Source organism: Leptonychotes weddellii, chromosome 2 (assembly GCF_054177405.1).
Source record: "Leptonychotes weddellii isolate Sample4059 chromosome 2, ASM5417740v2, whole genome shotgun sequence".
NCBI lineage: Eukaryota > Metazoa > Chordata > Mammalia > Carnivora > Phocidae > Leptonychotes > Leptonychotes weddellii.
Window position 1 is genome coordinate 91,283,733 of NC_138370.1, and position 9,513 is coordinate 91,293,245.

General features: G+C 35.5%; 1 pseudogene; it reads right to left on the reverse strand.

Annotated features, from left to right (window-relative positions):
• Positions 1–8,223: 8,223 nt before the first annotated feature.
• LOC102744786 (protein MEMO1-like) lies at positions 8,224–9,074 on the reverse strand (annotated as a pseudogene).
• Positions 9,075–9,513: the final 439 nt, after the last annotated feature.

Here is a 9,513-nt window from a genome sequence, read left to right on the forward strand (position 1 = left end):
TAAAAAGCTCTGTCCAGCAAAGGAAATAATGAAAAGATATCTTCAGAACGGGAAAAATATTTTAAATCATACTTCTGATAAGGGGCTAATATCCAAAATATATAAAGAACTCATACAAATAGGGAAAAAAGATAATCTGATTAAAAAAGGGCAGAGAGGGATGCCTGGGTGGCTCAGTCAGCTAAGTGTCTGCCTTCAGCTCAGGTCATGATCCCAGGGTCCTGGGATTGAGCCCCGCATTGGGCTCTCTGCTCAGCAGGGAGCCTGTTACTCCCTCTGTCTGCTCTGCCTGTTCTACCTGCTGCTTCCCCTGCCTGTGCTCTCTTTCTCTCACTCTCTCTCTGACAAATAAATAAATAAAATCTTAAAAAAAAAAATGGGCAGAGAACCTGAATAGACATTTTTCCAAAGAAGACATTCAAATGGCCAATAGAAGCCTGGAAAGATTCTCAATATTACTGATCATCAGGGAAATGAAAATCCTAAGCATAATGAGATATCACCTCACATCTGTTAGAATGACTATTATCCAAAATGACAAGAAATAATGAGTGTTGGAGAAGATGTGGAGAAAAGGGAACATTTATGTACTGTTGATGGGAATGTAAATTGGTACAGCCATTATGGAAAGCAGTATGGAGGTTTCTCAAAAAAATAAAAATGAAACTACTATATGATCTAGCAATTCCACTTCTGAGTATTTATTAGAAGAAAACAAAATCAATATTTTGAAGATCTGTGCCCCCATGTTCATAACAGAATTATTTATAATAGCCAAGACATGGAAACATCAAGTGTCCATCAGTGGATGAATGGATTAAAAAAGTGATATATATAATTTATAATAATATAATTTGTAATAACATATATACATATATAATTTAGACACACACACAAAAAGGAAATCCTGCCATTTGAAACAGCATGGACGGACCTTGAGGACATTATACTAAGTGAAATAAGTCAGAGAGAGAGAAAAATACTATATAATCTCACATATATGTGGAATATAATTTAAAAAATCCACAAAAAGCTGGATTCATAGGTACAGAGAATAGATTGCTGGTTGCCATAGGCAGTGGGGATGAGGAATGAACAAAATAGGTGAAGGGGGTTAAAAGGCATGAAATTTCATTTATAAGATAATTAAGTCTTAGGGATGTACTGTACAGCATGGTGACTATAGTAAACAATACCGTATTGTATATTTGAAAGTTGCTAAGAGAGTAGATTTTTAAAATTCTCAGTACAAGAAAAAAATGTGTAATTATGTGTGCTGATGGATGTTAAATTTATTGTGGTAATCATTTTGCAATGTATACATTTTCAAATCATTATGTTCTACACCTAAAGCTAACATAATGTATCACAATAAAAAATGGGTTACAGAATAGAAAAAATGAGATTAAAATTTAGCTGCAACCAAAGAATCTTTACACCATAAAAAAAAAAAATAGTTGTACTTTATTCTGCAGGAAAGGGAAATTTTATTTATTTATTTTAAGATTTTATTTATTTATTTGACAGAGAGAGACACAGTGAGAGAAGGAACACAAGCAGGGGGAGTGGAAGAGGGAGAAGCAGGCTTCCTGCTGAGCAGGGAGCCCAATGTGGGGCTCAATCCCAGGACTCTGGGATCATGAACTGAGCCGAAGGCAGATGCTTAACGATTGAGCCACCCAGGTGCCCCTGTAAAGGGAAATTTTAAATAGGAGGATGGTAAGTCTGTAACACATTACAAATACATTTCTCTGGGTACAATTTAGATGAAGGAATAGGAGAGATGACAATATGGAAAATTGGAGAAAAATCAAATAACAGTTTGCAAAATATATGTGAGAAATGCAGAATTTCTGAATTAAGGCAGGGATTATTGATATAGGAGAGGAAGGAGTTAGAATTCAAGTTTACTACTTACTTCCAGTAAGATTTTTAGAAGCTAATTATATATTTAACTCTCAATTGCCCATTATATATGAGGTCTAACAATATTTTAGATATTTATGTTTTTTTTCTTATAGTTGTTCATATCCTTTTAGTTGTATGCCTTTCTATATTTCTCAGTATAAAGAATAATTATGAGAAGGAATGCTTGTAGCACAAGACTAGGCACATTTAATCTTACAAATAAAATTTTAAACTAAAATAGCTTATACATACTAAACAGAATTTATACCATGAGGAAAAATATCTTGCCAAGAAAGAGATCATCAAATGTGTTCTCAGAAAAAATGGATTTTTTTTTTCATTTATCTTGCAGCACATCACACTATTAATTTTGTGATCACCTATGTGGTCTCTTAACAGTTACTTTTTTTTCTCATTCTTTTTTTTTTTTTTAAGATTTTATTTATTTATTTGACAGAGAGAGAGAGAGAGAGCACAAGCAGGGAGAACAGCAGGCAGAGGGAGAGGCAGGCTCCCTGTGGAGCAGAGAGGCAGGCTCCTTGTGGAGCAGGGAGCCCAACGCTTGATCCCAGGACCCTGGGATCATGACCTGAGACGAAGGCAGCTGCTCAACAAACTGAGCCACCCAGGTTCCCCTTTTTTCTCATTCTTCCTTTTTTTTTGGCATACCAAATAATTATTGAATAAAAAATTATGGAAAGATCTTGATACTCAATCCTCTTCTCTACTTACAGTCTTAGTAATCTCATTTAGTCTTATGGCTTTTATAAACCATCCCATACCACTTCTAAGTTATTATTATCTTTTAATTTCAGTATATATCTATCTAACCAGAGACAGAAGTTATCTAACTACCTACTCAACATTTCCACTTGGCTAATAAAAATTTAAGATGAAACTTCTGATGTTTGTTCCACCTACCTATTACATCTACAATCTCTCATATACCACTTAATGGTCTCCTTAAACCTAAGAACTTGGACATATTTATGGCTCTTCTTTCCTGTGTTTTATCCAATCCATCAAGAAATATTTCAGGTCCTGCCTCCAAAATTTAACCATGTTTCACTATTTCCATAGCTATAACCATTGTTCAAGCATAGTCTTTTACCTGGATTATACTATAACATATCCTAACTGGTCTCCTGCTTTCATATCCACACCACCATCACCACCCCCCTTAGAGTTTACTAACAACTCAGCATCCAGAGTAATCTGTCATTCATTCAAATAATATCTAATGTGTAGCAGCTATTTAAGAAGCTCAAGTCAGATTATGTAATCTACAAACTCAAAACTCTGCAATGACTTCTTTTCCTCATTATAAAAGATAAAGTTGTTATGATAGCCTACAATTAGCGTGACCTTATGTCCTAATTTGTCCTGGAGAGTCAAAGTTTACATCTGATGTCCTGTGCAGTTATTAATAAATTAGTTCTTCAGAAATGTCCTATTTTGACATCCTATCCCCTACAACTATTGTCCTGGCCTACTTTGCATGAGACTTTTTGTTCTTATAACACACATGATATTCTTCCTCATTAGGGCTTTGCTCTGGCTATTCATCTCTGCTAAAGAATTTTTCCTTCAGATCTACAAAACCAATCCCCTCAACTCCATCAAGTCTTTGTTCAAATATTACCTTTACCTTGAAGCCTACCCTCATTACCTTATTTAAAATGGTAAACCTATACTCCTTAACTCCCTTAACATATTTTAATATATTTTTCCCATAGTTCTTATCTTCCACTACACCTTATCATTTCTTTATTTGTTATGTTTTTGTTCATGGTTTATATCTCTCCCATTTGAATGTCATCTTCAGAAGAGTCTGTATATTTTTTATTGTTGTTTCCTGATATGATCCAGATACCAGAAAAGTATTTGGCAATTATTAAGTAAATAACATTGAAATATTATATACCCAGTTTGCAGAACAATAAAGTGTCCATTTAATCGTATTGCCTTCATTAGTCTATAATCAGATAAAATGTATGACAGAGGAAAGCAAAAAACATTAACAAATAAAATAAGACTACAAGAAGGTTGTTCTGGGTGAAGAAAAGAAAAATAGAAAAGAAGGTGAGATTAGAACTCTAGAAAAAAAAAAAAACTGTTCCTTTTTATGTTCTCTAATATGCAGGGGAGAAAATAAGTTCTTTGAGAGCTAAGTCCTGTAATGGAACTAAGGCTAACCTGATTCATACAGCTTGTTCTACACTTGTTACTGGAGAATAAGTAATAAAAGTAATAGGGGCGCCTGGGTGGCTCAGTCATTAAACATCTGCAAACTGGAGACCCAAGAAAGCTGGTATTATAGTTCTGAGAAACAGGGCACTGATGGGGTAAATAGCAGTCTGAAGGCAGGGAAAGACTAACTTCCAGCTCACACAATCAGGATGAGAGAGCAAATTCTCTCTTACCCTGACTAGTGTTATTCAGGTTTTCAGTGAATTGAATAGTAACTACTCACAGTAGGTAAAGCAATCTGCTCTACGCAGCTCACCAATTCAAATGCTAATTGCATGCAGAAACACGCTCACAAACATACCCAGAAGTAATGTCTCGTCAAGTACCTGGGAACTCAATGATTCAATCAAGTTGACACATAGAATTAACCATTATATGAATGATTAAAGATTTTAGTGGTCACCATTGGGTAATAGCACAGTAGTTACAAACTGGGGTTAGAATCAGTAACACCTATAGGCGCCTGGGTGGTGCAGTCCCTTAAGCGTCGGGCTCAAGTCATGATCTCAGGGTCTTGAAGATCCAGCCCACGTTGGGCTCTGAGCTGATCTTGTAGTCTGCTTGAGGTTCTCTCTGCACCTCCCTCTGCCCCTCCTGCTCATGTGCACTCTCTTTCAAATAAATAAATATATCTTAAAAAAAAGAATCTGTGACACCTAATTAAGGCATCATTCAGTTTTACTATTTTGGAGGTCAATCAGAATTAGTTCAGGACAGATTAATACGCAAGTGAGAAAAAAAAGAGAGAGAAAGAGAGTGAGACCCAACCAGGAGAGTACTTGGGCAAAGGAAATTAAATGAGAATAATTAACACCACTATTCATCAACATTCCACTAATATTTATCTTTAGATTTGTTTGAATTCAGTGACTCTTTTTAAAGTAAATCTACAAATATGTGTTAAACTGATACTATCTTCATATCTGTATTAATTAAATTTGATTAGAAAAAGAGTCAGGATACTCACTATTGTAATTGCCACACAAAATTACAGAAGTGTCTTCTAGAACATCACATTAGCAAAAGTGCTTGGGTCAGAGAGAAAATTTATTTAGCTTGAGCCCCTTTACCATGGAACAAACACCACAGAAGTGGGGTAGAAGATAATACGAATTGTCACAAGTAAACCCTAGCAAGTTATAAGTCTAGATGCTATCAAGACTGAATAGATTTAAAATCAGTTGCACTAGCATCAAGTCAATTAAGTTAACTTGGGTCCATAACAGTAAGTTTAAACTGACTTTAACAAAAAAAAGGTGGGGAGTCAAGTAAATAGATTCATCATAGAAAAAAATAGAACTTTAAAGGGAGGTACATAAAATGTCTTCTTTTGATAAAAGGTATATTAGAATCAGCCTGAACTACAGGTAAAAATATTTTTTACTTCTTGGGACTTGACATTATGGCACAAGTCTGACTTTTCTATGAGGAAGAGATTACACTTAAACTTTAGTATCTCTGTCCAAAAGAGACACTATGACCAAGAGTGGCAAAAATGTCACTGATTTCCTTAAAATTTGTGTTATACCCAAACCAACATATTTGAATCAGAATTGAGGGAAAGATACATATTATTTAGTCATGAGATGTATAAATGTTTACATTACCAATGATAAACCAATCACAAATAAAGCTCAAAGTCTATCTATTCATACAATATAAGTAATTGGATATCTAAAAATCTCATATATTCTGTAATAATTTCATACTTAAAATAGCAATGTTTTCCTTTGCCCTTTATTATTTATCTTGTTTTATTCCTTTCATTTAAATATAATTTAACAAAATAGAAAATATTAAATTAAATTATAGAAATTTTGGAAGAACATCAATACTTCTAATTTAGCTCCCTTATTATAGATCACTGGTTGGACTCTACTAGTAAATTCATGTTGACAATCTGATCATTCTGTGCATTCTTTGAGGAAAAGAATTACCTCTGTAACTATGTAAATAAACTAGCACTTTGCTGGTTCCAAGGAAATATATGCATTTTCATCCCAAACTGATTATTATGTAGTTATTCCTGTAGAAAATCTTTGAAAACCAATTCAAAGATTAACTAGTATAGTTGAATAAATTAATTTACTACAAAAAAAATTAGAAGCTTTGTATTAACGACATATTTAAAATATATTATATATCCTTAAATTTAAATGGTCCATAAAGTAGATCATTACTAGGAAGAAATTCATTAATATGTATATAGATAATAAGATCATTACCAGAGATGAAAAGAATTAAAATTGCATGATTAAAGTGCTCATTAATGCACTAAATAGTATAGCATTAAAGAGATTATTGAACATTTCTGAAAGATACATTTCATTTTAAGGAAATATATGAGAAAATCTAGTAACTTTAGGCAATTCTCTAAAAATAGTTAAAATAGCCATCAAGATTAAATAGCACAGATTTTTTTTTTTTCCACAGAGAATAATTTGCATGCAACTTCTCTACTAAAGTTAAACTGAGAGAAAATACAATAAGGCAGATAAACCACCACTGATCTGGAAGTCAGAAATGTGAACTCAAATTCTAAAATATCAAAATCTAAGTTTACGACCTTGTTCCAAGATTCCTAATCTTTCATTGCTTAACTTCTTCGTCTGCCCATATTGTAATATATGAGGAATATATTTTATATTTTAAATACCTAGAAGTTTTAAAAGTGATATATCAATGCATATGAAAAAGTGCTTGGAGTTTTTCAATAGAAGCTACAAAAATGACCCTTACACCAATATTACTACCATGTGTCCATCAACAATTACTAATATTTAGAAAGAACAGTGATATATAAAATAATGAATGGCTTATGAACTTAACTTACAAAAATTTTATTTGTCATCATTCTCCCGAGAAACAGAACAGGATGTGGATACAAATAAAGATTTATTTTAAGGAATTGTCTCACATGATTATGGAGGCTGGCAAGACCAAAATGTGCAATTTAGGTCTGAAGGCCATAAAGCTGGAGATTCAAGGAAGCACCTATGTTGCAGTTAAAGTCTGAAGGCCATCCATTAGCAGAATTCCCTCTCGCTCAGGGGAGGTAACTCTTTTGTTCTTTGTAGGACTTCAGCTAATTCAATGAGGGCCACCTACATTACGGAGGGAAATCTCTTTTATCCAAAGTCCACAGATTTATTTTTTTTTAAGTTGTGTAGCCCTTTATTAGCAACTAAAATAGAAGGTGTCTGTTGTACAACATGGATAATAATTGACTATAACTAGAGATTTATTATATTCTAATACAGATCATTTATAAAAGCAATTTCTTTATTAAAAAGCTTCCATCCTTTGTGCACAATTTACAAAACTATCCTCAAAGTGGAATATATGTGTACAAGTCTGGAAAGAGTGGAAATTTAGGATATGGTAAATACTTTACAAGTCATTTTCAAAAAAGTGTTTCCCACAACTGGGCCTTTACATTGCCATCTTTTTTTTTTAATTAATTAATTAATTTATTTATTTATTTAGAGAGAGTGGAGGGCAAGGAGCAGAGGGAAAGAGAGACTCTCGAGCAGAACCCAATCTGGGGCTTGATCTCACGACCCTGAGATCATGACCTGAGGTGAAATCAAGAGTCCACGCTTAACTGAGAGAGCCACCCAGGTGCCCCTGCCATCTTTTTTGATCAAAATATTTTGATGTCATCCTTCCTTCTACTATAAAACATTTTTTAATGAGTTGAAATTAAGGAAGGTCAACAACTACTAGAAAAGAAGAGAAGTGGTGCGCCTGGGTGGCTCAGGTTAAGCATCCCACTCTTGATTTTGTCTCAGGTCCTGATCTTGGTAGTTGAGGGATTGAGTCCCGCATTGGGCTTTGCACTCAGTGTGGAGTCTCCTTGTCCCTCTCTGTTCCTGCCCCTTCTTATGCTGTCTCCCTCTCTATCTCTAAAATAAATAAATAAAATCTTTAAAAAAAAGTAAAGAAAGGGAAAGAGGAGAAGAAACTTCTATTGGTTTGAGCTTTCAGAATCCCCCTAAACCAGGACAAGTATCTGGTAAGGGCAGAGAATAAGTATGTGCAGGTGGCATCCCTGAGGATTCAGTTTCAGTGGACCTTGAGTGCTCCTACTGCATAACTCACTGAATTGTCTCACCAGTTTCTACACTGGCTTGACTGGGCATTCTTTTGGAGCTCTGTGATAGCATTTAATAAGACCCCAATGGGATGTCTTCCACATACAGTATTATGGTATTTCTTCAAGTAATTGCTAAAAGATACAGGATCTAATTGTCCTATAATACTCATGCCCATTTTATCTAGATGTTCAAAGAATCTATAAATCTCTCCATGGGATTCATCATAGTAACTGTAAGGGAAGTTTTGGCCCCACTGGCAGAAATAGAAGAAACCACAAAGAGATTACTAGGATCTGCTAGGTATTTACTGAAGAGTTTTCCAAATTCCTGTTCTTTTGACTCACTCAGAGCTCCAACACAGGATTAATGATAAAATCATCCTCGTGGCTTTCCATGGCTTTATAACATAAGGCAAATGCATTTCAGTACTGTGTTCATCTTCATCTGTCTGCAGAGACATTCATTCAAATATTCCTATCTTCCATAGTTCTCCGTAAATCTTTTGGTCAATACGAAGGTCATAGATTAGATAGATAAATAGATAGATATAGATAGATATAAATATAGATACCCACCCTGGAAAGTGCACACTGAAAGAGGGGCATATGATGAGAAGGCCACAGGCAGAAAATTCTCTGGGTAATAGATGGATCCACTTGCTTGTAAGCATGAGTAGCACAAGACCCACAGTATATCCTGCATGAGGTGCAATAATGGCTTTAGCAAGTCTTTTTGTAGACTGTACTTATGAAAGCCAACCTTCTAGCTCTGCATTCCCCCGTGGTTCTGAGGCTGTGCACCAGTGCGCAGAGTGACTGGCTTCCCATCAGACCATTGTGTTGAACAACTTGGTGCCTCTGCCACCTACCTATGATGAACGATGTATGAGAATGAATGGGGAGGCAACAGCAGCAGCAGCAGTTTGGCAAGGGGACAAAACATCGAGGGCCCAGCCTGGAGCAGGCTGCAGCATGGAGGAGATTGGTCCAGAGCGAGGAGGAGGAGGAAGAGAAGGAGGCAGGAGACAGCAGCCTGAGTGGTGGCGGTGGGGGCAGTAGCAACAGTCATCACAAACTCCTGGGACCGCTGAAAGATGGGGCCCACAATGGTTTCACTGGAGCCAGGAAAGCCCTGGCCTTGGCCACAACTCACTGCTTTCTCCAGCCTACCCCACAGCGCCCAACAGATTTAAATATTAATCTCAGCCAAAAGACTGCACAGAAAAATCCCAAATGTTTGACCACACACCTGGGCACCA